We start from the raw sequence: 12927 nt of genomic DNA, 5'->3' as shown, positions 1-12927 counted from the left end.
TTGCAAAGTGATGTTTGCAAGCCCATAGAGGGCTATGGTGAAAAAGAAAGTATCCTCAGAGAAAAACTGGAAAGAGCTTTCTGAGAAACTGCTTTGTGATGTGTGACTTCCACTCACAGAGTTACATCTGTATTTCGTGGATCTGTTTGCTAGCCTTATTTCTGTGGAATCTGAGAACGGATATTTCCTATGACTTTGAAGACTATAGGGCCAAAAGGAAGTATCCTCCCTTAACAAAGGGAAAGAAGCTTTCTGAGAAACTCCCTTGTGTTCTCTGAAATCATCTCACAGAGTTACAGCTTTCCCCACAAAAAGCCTTTCGCTAAGACTGTTCTTGTGTAATTTTGAAAGTGATATTTGGAAGCCCATGGTGTTCTCTGGTGAAATAGGAATTATCCTCAGAAGAAAATTGGTAAGAGGCTTTCTGAGAAACTGCTTAGTGTTCTGTTAATTCATCTCACAGAGTTACAGCTTTCCCCTCAAGAAGCCGTTCACTAAGCCTGTTCTTGTGGAATTTGGAAAGTGATATTTTGAAGCCCATAGAGGGCTACGGAGAAACAGAAATTATCCTAAGAGAAAAACTGGAAAGAGCTTTCTGAGAAACTGCTTTGTGATGTGTGACTTCCACTCACAGAGTTACAGTTGTATTTCGTGGAGCTGTTTGCTAGCCTTATTTCTGTGGAATCTGAGAATTGATATTTCCGATCCCTTTGAAGACTATAGGGCCAAAAGAAATATGCTCTGATAACAAAGAGAAAGAAGCTTAGTGAGAAACTCCTTGTGTTCTGTGAAATCATCTCACAGAGTTACAGCTTCCCCTCAAGAAGCCCTTCGCTAAGACTGCTCTAGTGGAATTTGCAAAGTGATATTTGGAAGCCCATGGAGATCTATGGTGAAAAGGAATATCCTCAGATGAAAACTGGAAAGAAGCTTTCTGAGAAACTGCTTAGTGTTCTGTTAATTCATCTCACAGAGTTACAGCTTTCCCCTAAAGAAGCCGTTCGCTAAGCCTGTTCTTGTGGAATTTGCAAACTGATATTTGCAAGCCCATATAGGGCTATGGTGAAAATGACAATATCCTCAGAGCAAACACTGGAAAGAAGTTTTCTGAGAAACTGCTTTGTGAAGAGTGACTTCCACTCACAGAGTTACAGCTGGATTTCGTGGGGCTGTTTGCTAGCCTTATTTCTGTGGAATCTGAGAACTGATATTTCGGAACCCTTTGACGACTGTACGGCCAAAGGAAATATCCTCCGATAACAAAGAGAAGGAAACTTACTGAGAAACTCCTTTGTGTTATGTGAAATCATCTCACAGAGTTACAACTTCCCCCTCAAGAAGCCCTTCGCTAAGACTGTTCTTGTGGAATTTGCAAAGTGATATTTGGAAGCCCATGGAGGGCTATGGTGAAAAAGAAAATATCCTGAGAAAAAAACTGGAACGAAGCTTTCTGAGAAACTGCTTTGTGATGTTTGACTTCCACAAACTGGGTTGCAGCTGTATTTCGTGGAACTGTTTGCTTGTCTTATTTCTGTGGAATCTGAGAACTGATATTTCGTATTCCTTGGAAGACTATAGGGCCAAGGAAATATCCTCCGATAGAAGTGAGAAAGAAGCTTTCTGAGAAACTTCTTTGTGGTATTTGAATTCATCTCACAGAGGTACAGCTTACCCCTGAAGAAGCCTTTCTCTAACACTGTTCTTGTGGAATTTGCAAAGTCATATTTGGAAGTCCCTGGAGTGCTATGTGAAAAAAAGTAACTATTATCAGTTAAAAAAAAAAGGAAACAAGCTTTCTGAGAAACTTCTTTGTGATCTGTGAATTCATCTCACCGTATTCCACCTTTCTCCTCAAGACGCCTTTCGCTAAGACTGTTCTTGTGAAATTTGCAAAGTGATATTTGGAAGCCCATGGAGGTCTATGGTGAAAAAGAAAATATCCTCAGATAAAAACTGGTAAGAAGCTTTCTGTGAAACTGCTTAGTGTTCTGCTCATTCATCTCTCAGAGTTTGAGCTTTCCCCTCAACAAGCCGTTCGCTCATCCTCTTCCTGTTGAATTTGCAAAGTGATATTTGGAGCCCATAGTGGGCTATGGTGCAAAAGGAAATATCCTCAGATGAAAATTGGAAAGAAGCTTTCTGAGAAACTTCTTTGTCATTTTTTACTTCCACTCACAGAGTTACAGCTGTATTTCGTGGAGCTGTTAGCTAGCCTGATTTCTGTGGTAGATGAGAACTGATATTTCGGATCCCTTTGAAGACTATAGGGCCAAAGGAAATATCCTCCGATAACAAAGAGAAAGAAGATTACTGAGAAACTCCATGTGTTCTGTGAAATCATCTCAAAGAGTTACAGCTTCCCCTCAAGAACCCTTCGCTAAGACTGTTCTTGTGGAATTTGCAAAGTGATATTTGGATGCCCATGGAGATCTATGCTGAAAAAGAAAATATCCTCAGATAAAAACTGGAAGGAAGGTTTCTGAGAAACTGGTTAGTGTTCTGTTAATTCATCTCACAGAGTTACAGCTTTCCCCTCAAGGAGCCGTTCACTAAGCCTGTTCTTTTGGAATTTGCAAAGTGATATTTGCAAGCCCATAGAGAGCTATGGTGAAAATGCAAATATCCTCAGAGAAAATACTGCAAAGAAGTTTTCTGAGAAACTGCTTTGTGAAATGTGACTTCCACTCACAGAGTTACTGCTGTATTTCGTAGAGCTGTTTGCTAGCCTTATTTCTGTGGAATCTGAGAACTGATATTTCGGAAACCGTTGAAGGCTATACGACCAAAGGAAATATCCTCCGATAACAAAGAGAAAGAAACTTTCTGAGAAACTCCTTTGTGGTCTGTGAAATCATCTCACAGAGTTACAGCTTTCCCCTCAAGAAGCCCTTCGCTAAGACTGTTCTTGTGGAATTTGCAAAGTGATATTTGGAAGCCCATGGAGGGTTATGGTGAAAAAGAAAGTATGCTCAGATAAAAACTGCAAAGAAGGTTTCTGAGAAACTGGTGAGTGTTCTGTTAATTCACCTCACAGAGTTACAGCTTTCCCCTCAAGAAGCCGTTCGCTAAGCCTGTTCTTGTGGAATTCGCAAAGTGATATTTGGAAGCCCATGCAGGGCTATGATGAAAAAGGAAATATCCTCAGATGAAAACTGGAAAGAAGCTTTCTGAGAAACTGCTTAGTGTTCTGTTAATTCATCTCAGAGAGTTAGAGCTTTCCCCTCAAGAAGCCGTTCGCTAAGCCTGTTCTTGTGGAATTTGCAAAGGGATATTTGCAAGCCCATAGACTGCAATGGCAAAAAAGAAAATATCCTGAGAGAAAACACTCGAAAGAAGCTTTCTGACAAACTGCTTTGTGATGTCTGACTTCCACTCACAGAGTTACAGCTGTATTTCGTGGATCTGTTTGCTAGACTTATTTCTGTGGAATCTGAGAACGGATATTTCCTATCCCTTTGAAGACTATAGGGCCAAAAGGAAATATCCTCCCTTAACAAAGGGAATGAAGCTTTCTGAGAAACTCGCTAGTGTTCTCTGAAATCATTTCACAGAGATACAGCCTTCCCCACAAAAAGCATTTCCCTAAGAATGTTCTAGTGGAATTTGCAAAGTGATATTTGGAAGCCCAAGGTGTTCTCTGGTGAAATAGGAAATATCCTCAGATGAAAATTGGTAAGAGGCTTTCTGAGAAACTGTTTAGTGTTCTGTTCATTCATCTCACAGAGTTACAGCTTTCCCCTCAAGAAGCCGTTTGCTAAGCCTGTTCTTGTGGAATTTGCAAAGTGATATTTCGAAGCCCATAGTGGGCTATGGTGAAAAAGAAATTATCCTCAGAGAAGAACTGGAAAGAGATTTCTGAGAAACTGCTTTGTGATGTGTGACTTCCACTCACAGAGTTACAGCTGTATTTGCTGGAGCTGTTTGCTAGCCTTCTTTCTGTGGTATCTGAGAACTGATATTTCGGATCCCTTTGAAGATTATAGGGCCAAAGGAAATATCCTCCGATAACAAAGAGAAAGAAGCTTTCTGATAAACTCCTTTGTGTTCTGTGAAATCATCTCACAGATTTACAGCTTTCCCCTCAAGAAGCCTTTCGATAAGACTGGTCTTGTAGAATTTGCAAGGTGATATTTGGAAGCCCATTGAGGGCTGTGGTGAAAATTAAAATATCCTCTGAGGAAAACTGGAAAGAAGCTTAGTGCGAAACTGCTTTGTGATGTGTGACTTCCCCTCACAGAGTTTCAGCTGTATTTCGTGGAGCTGTTTCCTAGCCTTATTTCTGTGGAATCTGAGAACCGATGTTTCGGATCCCTTTGAAGACTATAGGACCAAAGGAAATATCGTCCGTTAACAAAGGGAAAGAAGCTTACTGAGAAACTCCTTGTGGTCTGTGAAATCATCTCACAGAGTTACAGCTTCCCCTCAAGAAGCCCTTCGCTAAGACTGCTCTTGTGCAATTTGCAAAGTGATATTTGGAAGCCCATGGAGATCTATGGTGAAAAAGAAAATATCCTCAGATAAAAACTGGAAGGAAGGTTTCTGAGAAACTGCTTAGTGTTCTGTTAATTCATCTCACAGAGTTACAGCTTTCCACTCAAGAAACCGTTCGCTAAGCCTGTTCTTCTGGAATTTGCAAAGTGATATTTGGAAGCCCATGGAGGGCTACGGTGAAAAGGAAATATCCTCAGATGAAAACTGGAAATAAACTTTCTGAGAAACTGCTTAGTGTTCTGTTAATTCATCTCACAGAGTTACAGCTTTCCTCTCAAGAAGCCGTTCGCTAAGCCTGTTCTTGTGGAATTTGCAAAGTGATATTTGGAAGCCCATAGAGGGCTATGGTGAAAATGGAAATATCCTCAGAGCAAACACTGGAAAGAAGTTTTCTGAGAAACTGCTTTGTGAAGTGTGACTTCCACTCACCGAGTTACAGCTGTATTTTGTGGAGCTGTTTGCTAGCCTTATTTCTGTGGAATCTGAGAACTGATATTTCGGAAGCCTTTGAAGACTATACAACCAAAGGAAATATCCTCCGATAACAAAGAGAAAGAAACTTACTGAGAAACTCCTTTGTGTTCTCTGAAATCATCTCACAGAGTTACAGCTTCCCCCTCAAGAAGCCCTTCACTAAGACTGTTCTTGTGGAATTTGCAAAGTGATATTTGGAACCCCTGGAGGGCTATGGTGAAAAAGAAAATATCCTGAGAAAAAAACTGGAAAGAAGCTTTCTGAGAAACTGCTTTGTGAAGTGTGACTTCCACACACTGGGTTGCAGCTGTATTTCGTGGAGCTGTTTGCTTGTCTTATTTCTATGGTATCTGAGAACTGATATTTCGTATTCCTTGGAAGACTATAGGGCCAATGGAAATATCCTCCGATAGAAGTGAGAAAGAAGCTTTCTGAGAAACTTCTTTCTCATATTTGAATTCATCTCACAGAGTTAGAGCTTTCCCCTGAAGAATCCCTTCCCTAAGACTGTTCTTGTGGAATTTGTAAAGTCATATTTGGAAGTTCATGGAGTGCTATGTGAAAAAAGAAACTATCCTCACATAAAAAAAAGGAAAGAAGTTTTCTGAGAAACTACTTTGTGATCTGTGAATTCATCTCACCGAATTCCACCTTTCTCCTCAAGACGCCTTTCGATAAGACTGTTCTTGTGGTATTTGCTAAGTGATATTTGGAAGCCCAAGGAGGGCTACGGATTAAAAGAAAGTATCCTCAGATAAAAACTGGAAGGAAGGTTTCTGAGAAACTGGTGACTGTTCTGTTAATTCACCTCACAGAGTTACAGGTTTCCCCTCAGGACGCCGTTCACTAAGCCTGTTCTTCTGGAATTCGCAAAGTGATATTTGGAAGCCCATGGAGGGCTATGGTGAAAAAGGAAATACCCTCAGATGAAAACTGGAAAGAAGCTTTCTGAGAAACTGCTTAGTGTTCTGTTAAGTCATCTCAGAGAGTTACAGCTTTCCGCTCAAAAGCCGTTCGCTAAGCCTGTTCTTTTGGAATTTGCAAAGTGATATTTGCAAGCCCATAGAGAGCTATGGTAAAAAAGAAAATATCCTCAGAGAAAACACTAGAAAGAAGTTCTCTGAGAAACTGTTTTGTGATGTGTGACTTCCACTCACAGAGTTACAGCTGTATTTCGTGGGTCTGTTTGCTAGCCTTATTTCTGTGGAATCTGAGAACGGATATTTCCTATCCCTTTGAAGACTATAGGGCCAAAGGAAATATCCTCCCTTAACAAATGGAAAGAAGCTTACCGAGATCTCCTTTGTATTCTCCGAAATCATCTCACAGTTACAGCTTTCCCCACAAAAAGCCTTTCGCTAAGACTGTTCTTGTGGAATTTGCAAAGTGATATTTGGAAGCCCATGGTGTTCTCTGGTGAAATAGGAAATATCCTCAGATGAAAGTTGGTAAGAGGCATTCTGATAAACTGCTTAGTGTTCTGTTAATTCATCTCACAGAGTTACCCCTTCCCCTCAAGAAGCCGTTCGCTAAGACTGTTCTTGTGAAATTTGCAAAGTGATATTTGGAAACCCATAGAGGGCTATGGGGAAAAAGAAATTATCCTCAGAGAAAAACTGGAAAGAGCTTTCTGAGAAACTGCTTTGTGATGTGTGACTTCCACTCACAGAGTTACAGCTGTATTTCGTGGAGCTGTTTGCTACCTTATTTCTATGGAATCTGAGAACTGATATTTCGGATCCCATTGAAAACTATAGGGCCAAAGGAAATATCCTCCGATAACAAAGAGAAAGAAGCTTTCTGAAAAACTCCTTTGTGTTCTGTGAAATCATCTCACAGATTTACAGCTTTCTCCTCAAGAAGCCTTTCGATAAGACTGGTCTTGTGGAATTTGCAAGGTGATATTTGGAAGCCCATTGAGGGCTATGGTGAAAAAAAAATATCCTCAGAGGAAAACTGGAAAGAAGCTTATTGCGAAACTGCTTTGTGATGTGTGACTTCCCCTCACAGAGTTACAGCTGTATTTCGTGGAGCTGTTTCCTAGCCTTATTTCTGTGGAATCTGAGAACCGATATTTCGGATCCCTTCGAAGACTATAGGACCAAAGGAAATATCCTCCGATAACGAAGAGAAAGAAGCTTACTGAGAAACTCCTTGTGTTCTGTGAAATCATCTCACAGAGTTACAGCTTCCCCTCAAGAAGCCCTTCACTAACACTACTCTTGTGGAATTTACAAAGTGATATTTGGAAGCCCATGGAGATCTATGGTGAAAAAGAAAATATCCTCAGATAAAAACTGGAAAGAAGGTTTCTGAGAAACTGCTTAGTGTTCTGTTAATTCATCTCACAGAGTTACAGCTTTCCCCTCAGGAAGTCATTCTCTAAGCCTGTTCTTGTGGAATTTGCAAAGTGATATTTGCAAGCCCATAGAGGGCTATGGTGAAAATGAAAATATCCTCAGAGCAAACACTGGAAAGAAGTTTTCTGAGAAACTGCTTTGTGAAATGTGACTTCCATTCACAGAGTTACAGGTGTATTTCTTGGAGCTGTTTGCTAGCCTTATTTCTGGGGAATCTGAGAACGGATATATCCTATCCCTTTGAAGACTATAGGGCCAAAGGAAATATCCTCCCTTAACAACGGGAAAGAAGCTTTCTGAGAAACTCCCTTCTATTCTCTAAAATCTTCTCACAGAGTTACAGCTTTCCCCACAGAAAGCCTTTCGCTAAAACTGTTGTTGTGGAATTTGCAATGTGATATTTGGAAGCCCATGGTGTTCTCTGGGGAAATAGGAAATATCCTCAGATGAAAATTGGTAAGAGGCTTTCTGAGAAACTGCTTAGTGTTCTGTTAATTCATCTCACAGAGTTACAGCTTCCCCTCAAGAAGCCGTTCGCTAAGCCTGTTCTTGTGGAATTTGCAAAGTGTTATTTGGAAGCCCATGGAGGGCTACGGTGAAAAGGAAATATCCTCAGATGAAAACTGGAACGAAGCTTTCTGAGAAACTGCTTAGTGTTCTGTTAATTCATCTCACAGAGTTACAGCATTCCCCTCAAGAAGCCGTTCGCTAAGCCTGTTCTTGTGGTATTTAAAAAGTGATATTTGCAAGCCCATAGAGGGCTATGGTGAAAATGAAAATATCCTCAGAGCAAACACTGGAAAGAAGATTTCTGAGAAACTGCTTTGTGAAGTGTGACTTCCACTCCCAGAGTTACAGCTCTATATCGTGGAGCTGTTTGCTAGCTTTATTTCTGTGGAATTTGAGAACTGATATTTCGGAACCCTTTGAAGACTATAGGGCCAAAGGAAATATCCTCCGATAACAAAGAGAAAGAAGCTTTCTGAGAAACTTCTTTGTGTTCTGTGAAATCATCTCACAGAGTTACAGCTTTCCCCTCAAGAAGCCTTTAGCTAAGACAGTTCTTGTGGAGTTTGCAAAGTGATATTTTGAAACCCATAGAGTGCTATGGTGAAAAAGGAAATATCCCCAGATGAAAACTGGAAAGAAGCTATCTGAGCAACTGCTTAGTGTTCTGTTAATTCATCTCAGAGAGTTACAGCTTTCCCCTCAAGAAGCCGTTCGTTAAGCCTGTTCTTGTGGAATTTGCAAAGTGATATTTGCAAGCCCATAGAGGGCTATGGTGAAAAAGAAAATATCCTCAGAGAAAACACTGGATAGATGCTTTCTGAGAAACTGCTTTGTGATGTGTGACTTCCACTCACAGAGTTACAGCTTTATTTCCTGGATCTGTTAGCTAGCCTTATTTCTGTGGAATCTGAGAACTGACATTTCGGATCCTTTTGAAGACTATAGGGCCAAAGGAAATGTCCTCTGATAACAAAGAGAAGGAAGCTTTCTGATAAACTCCTTTGCGTTCTGTGAAATCATCTCACAGATTTACAGCTTTCCCCTCAAGAAGCCTTTCGATAAGACTGGTCTTGTGGAATTTGCAAGGTGATATTTGGAAGCCCATTGAGGGCTACGGTGAAAAATAAAATATCCTCAGAGGAAAACTGGAAAGAAGCTTACTGCGAAACTACTTTGTGATGTGTGACTTCCACTCACAGAGTTTCAGCTGTATTTCGTGGAGCTGTTTCCTAGCCTTATTTCTGTGGAATCTGAGAACCGATGTTTCGGATCCCTTTGAAGACTATAGGGCCAAAGGAAATATCCTCCGATAACAAAGAGAAAGAAGCTTTCTGAGAAACTGCTTTGTGTTCTGTGTATTCATCTCACCGAGTTACAGGTTTCCCCTCAAGAAGCCGTTCGCTAAGACTGTTCTTGTGGAATTTGCAAAGTGATATTTGGAAGCCCATAGATTGCGAAGGTGAAAAAGAAAATATCCTGAGATAAAAACTGGAAAAAAGCTTTCTGAGAAACTTCTTCATGACCTGTGAATTCATCTTACAGAGTTACAGCTTTCCCCTCAAGAAGCCATTCGCTAAGTCTGTTTCTGTGGAATTTGCAAAGTGATATTTGGAAGCCCATAGTGGGCTATGGTGAGAAAGACAGTATCCGTAGATAAAAACTGGAAAGAAACTTTCTGGGAAACTGCTTTTGTTCCCTGAATTCATCTCAGAGTTACAGCTTTCCCCTCAAGAAGCCGTTCTCTAAGACTGTTCTGTGAAATTTTCAAAGTGATATTTGGAAACCCTAGAGGGCTATTGGGAAAAAGAAAATATCCTCAGCTAAAAACTGGAAAGAAGCTTTCTGAGAAATTGCTTTGTCTTCAGTGAATTCATCTCACCGAGTTACACCTGTCCCCACAAGAAGCCGTTCGTTAAGACTGTTCTTGTGCAATTTGCAAGGTGATATTTGGAAGCCCATAGAGGGCTAAGGTGAAAAAGAAAATATCCTGAGATAAAAACTGGAAAGAAGCTTTCTGAGAAACTTCTTTGTGATGTGTGACTTCCACTCACTGAGTTACAGCTGTATTTCGTGGAGCGGTTTGCAATTCTTATTTCTGTGGAATTTGACAACTGATATTTCGGATCCCTTGGAAGACTATAGGGCCAAAGGAAATATCCTCCGATGGAAATGAGAAGGAAGCTTTCTGAGAATCTTCTTTATGATCTGTGAATTCATCTCACAGAGGTACAGCTTTCCCCTGAAGAAGGCTTTCGCTAAGACTGTTCTTGCTGAATTTGCAAAGTGATGTTTGGAATCCCTTGGAGGGCTATGGGGAAAAGGAAGGTATCCTCAGATAAAAACTGGAAAGAAGCTTTCTGAGAAACTGCTTTGTGTTCTCTGATTTCATCTCACAGAGTTACAGCTTTCCGCTCAAGAAGCTGTTCGCTAAGACTGTTCTTGAGAAATTTGCAAAGTGATCTTTGGAAGCCCATAGTGGGCTATTGTGAAAAATTAAATATCCTGAGATAAAAAGTGGAAAGAAGCTTTTGAGAAACTGCTTTGTGATGTGTGACTTCCACTCACTGAATTACAGCTGTATTTCGTAGAGCTGTTTGCTAGTCTTATTTCTGTGGTATCTGAGAACTGATATTTGGGATCCTTTGGAAGACTATAGGGCCAATGGAAATATCCTCTGATAGAAATGAGAAAGAAGCTTTGGGAGAAACTTATTTGTGATGTGTAAATTCATCTCACACAGTTACAGCCTTCCCCTCAAGAAGCCGTTCGCTCAGTCTGCTCTTGATGAAATTGCAAAGTGATATTTGGAAGCCCAGAGAGGTTTACGGTGAAAAAGATAATATCCTGAGATAAAAACTGGAAAGAAGCTTTCTGAGAAAGTGCTTTGTGATGTGTGACTTCCACTCATTGACTTAAAGCTTTATTTCTTGGAGCTGTTTGCTAGTCTTATTTCTGTGGAATCTGCGAACTGATATTTCGGATCCCTTGGTAGACTATAGGTCCAATGGAAATGTCCTCCGATAGAAATGAGAAAGAAGCTTTCTGAGAAACTTCTTTGTGATCTCTGAATTCATCTCACACACTTACAGCTTTCTCCTCAAGAAGCCTTTCGCTAAGACTGTTCTTGTTGAATTTGCAAAGTGATATTTGGAAGCCCATGGAGGGCTATGGGGAAAAAGAAAATATCCTCAGATAAAAACTGGAAAGAAGCTTTCTGAGAAACTGCTTTGTCTTCTGTGAATTCATCTCACTGAGTTACAGCAGTATTTCGTGGAGCTGTTTGCTTGTCTTATTTCTGTGGAATCTGACAACTGATATTTCGGATCCCTTGGAAGACTATAGGGCCAACGGAACTATCCTCTGATAGAAGTGAGAAACAAGCTTTCTGAGAAACTGCTTTGTGTTCTGTGTATTCATCTCACCGAGTTACAGGTTTCCCCTCAAGAAGCCGTTCACTAAGACTGTTCTTGTGGAATTTGCAAAGTGATATTTCGAAGCCCATAGATTGCAAAGGTGGAAAAGAAAATATCCGGAGATAAAAACTGGAAAGAAGTTTTCTGAGAAACTTCTTTGTGATCCGTGAATTCATCTCACAGAGTTACAGCTTTCCCCTCAAGAATCCATTCACTAATTCTGTTTTTGTGGAATTTGCAAAGTGATATTTGGAAGCCCATAGAGGGCTATGGTGAAAAAGACAATATCCTTAGATAAAAACGGGAAAGAAACTTTCTGAGAAACTGCTTTGTGTTCCCTGAATTCATCTCACAGTGTTACAGATTTCCCCTCAAGAAGCCGTTCTCTAAGACTGTTCTTGTGGAATTTTCAAAGTGATATTTGGAAGCCCATAGAGGGCTATTTGAAAAAAGAAAATATCCTCAGCTAAAAACTAGAAAGAAGCTTTCTGAGAAATTGCTTTGTCTTCAGTGAATTCATCTCACCGAGTTACACCTTTCCCCTCAAGAAGCCGTTCGCTAAGACTGTTCTTGTGGAATTTGCAAAGTGATATTTGGAAGCCCATAGAGGGCTATGGTGAAAAAGAAAATATCCTCAGAAAAAAACTGAAAAGAAGCTTTCTGAGAAACTTCTTTGTGATGTGTGACTTCCACTCACTGAGTTACAGCTGTATTTCGTGAAGCTGTTTGCTATTCTTATTTCTGTGGAATTTGACAACTGATACTTCGGATCCCTTGGAAGACTATAGAGCCAATGGAAATACCCTCCGATAGAAATGAGAAGGAACCTTTCTGAGACTCTTCTTTATAATCTGTGAATTCATCTCACAGAGTTACAGCTTTCCCCTAAGGAAGCCTTTCGCTAAGACTGTTCTTGCTGAATTTGCAAAGTGATGTTTGGAATCCCTTGGAGGGCTATGGGGAAAAAGAAAATATCCTCAGATAAAAACTGGAAAGAAGCTTTCTGAGAAACTGCTTTGTGTTCCCTGAATTCATCTCACTGAGTTACAGCTTTCCCCTCAAGAAGCCGTTCGCTAAGCCTGTTCTTCTGGAATTTGCAAAGTGATATTTGGAAGCCCATAGTGAGCAATGGTGAAAAAGTAAATATCCTGAGATAAAAACTGGGAAGAAGCTTCCTGAGAAACTGCTTTGTGATGTGGGACGTCCACTCACTGAGTTACAGCTGTATTTTGTGGAGTTGTTTGGTAGTCTTATTTCTGTGGAATCTGAGAACTCATATTTCGGATCCCTTGGAATACTATGCAGCCAATGTAAATATCCTCCGATAGAAATGAGAAAGAAGCTATCTGAGAAACTTCTTTGTGATCTGCGAATTCATCTCACAGAGTTACAGCTTTCCCCTCAAGAAGCCGTTCGCGGAACAGAAACAGCTCCAGTCTCCAACTCCCAGCGCGAGCGACACAGAAGACCGGTGATTTCTGCATTTTCAACTGAGGTACTGGGTTCATCTCACTGGGGAGTGCCGGACGATCGGTGCTGGTCGGCTGCTGCAGCCCGACCAGCGAGAGCTGAAGCAGGGCGAGGCATCGCCTCAGCTGGGAAGCGCAAGGGGGAAGGGAATCCCTTTTCCTTGCCAGGGGAACTGAGACACACAACACCTGGAAAATCGGGTAACTCCC

The sequence above is a fragment of the Theropithecus gelada genome, chromosome 7a, assembly GCF_003255815.1.
Source record: "Theropithecus gelada isolate Dixy chromosome 7a, Tgel_1.0, whole genome shotgun sequence".
NCBI classification, from domain to species: Eukaryota; Metazoa; Chordata; class Mammalia; order Primates; family Cercopithecidae; genus Theropithecus; species Theropithecus gelada.
Note: the sequence above shows the minus strand (reverse complement) of the source record.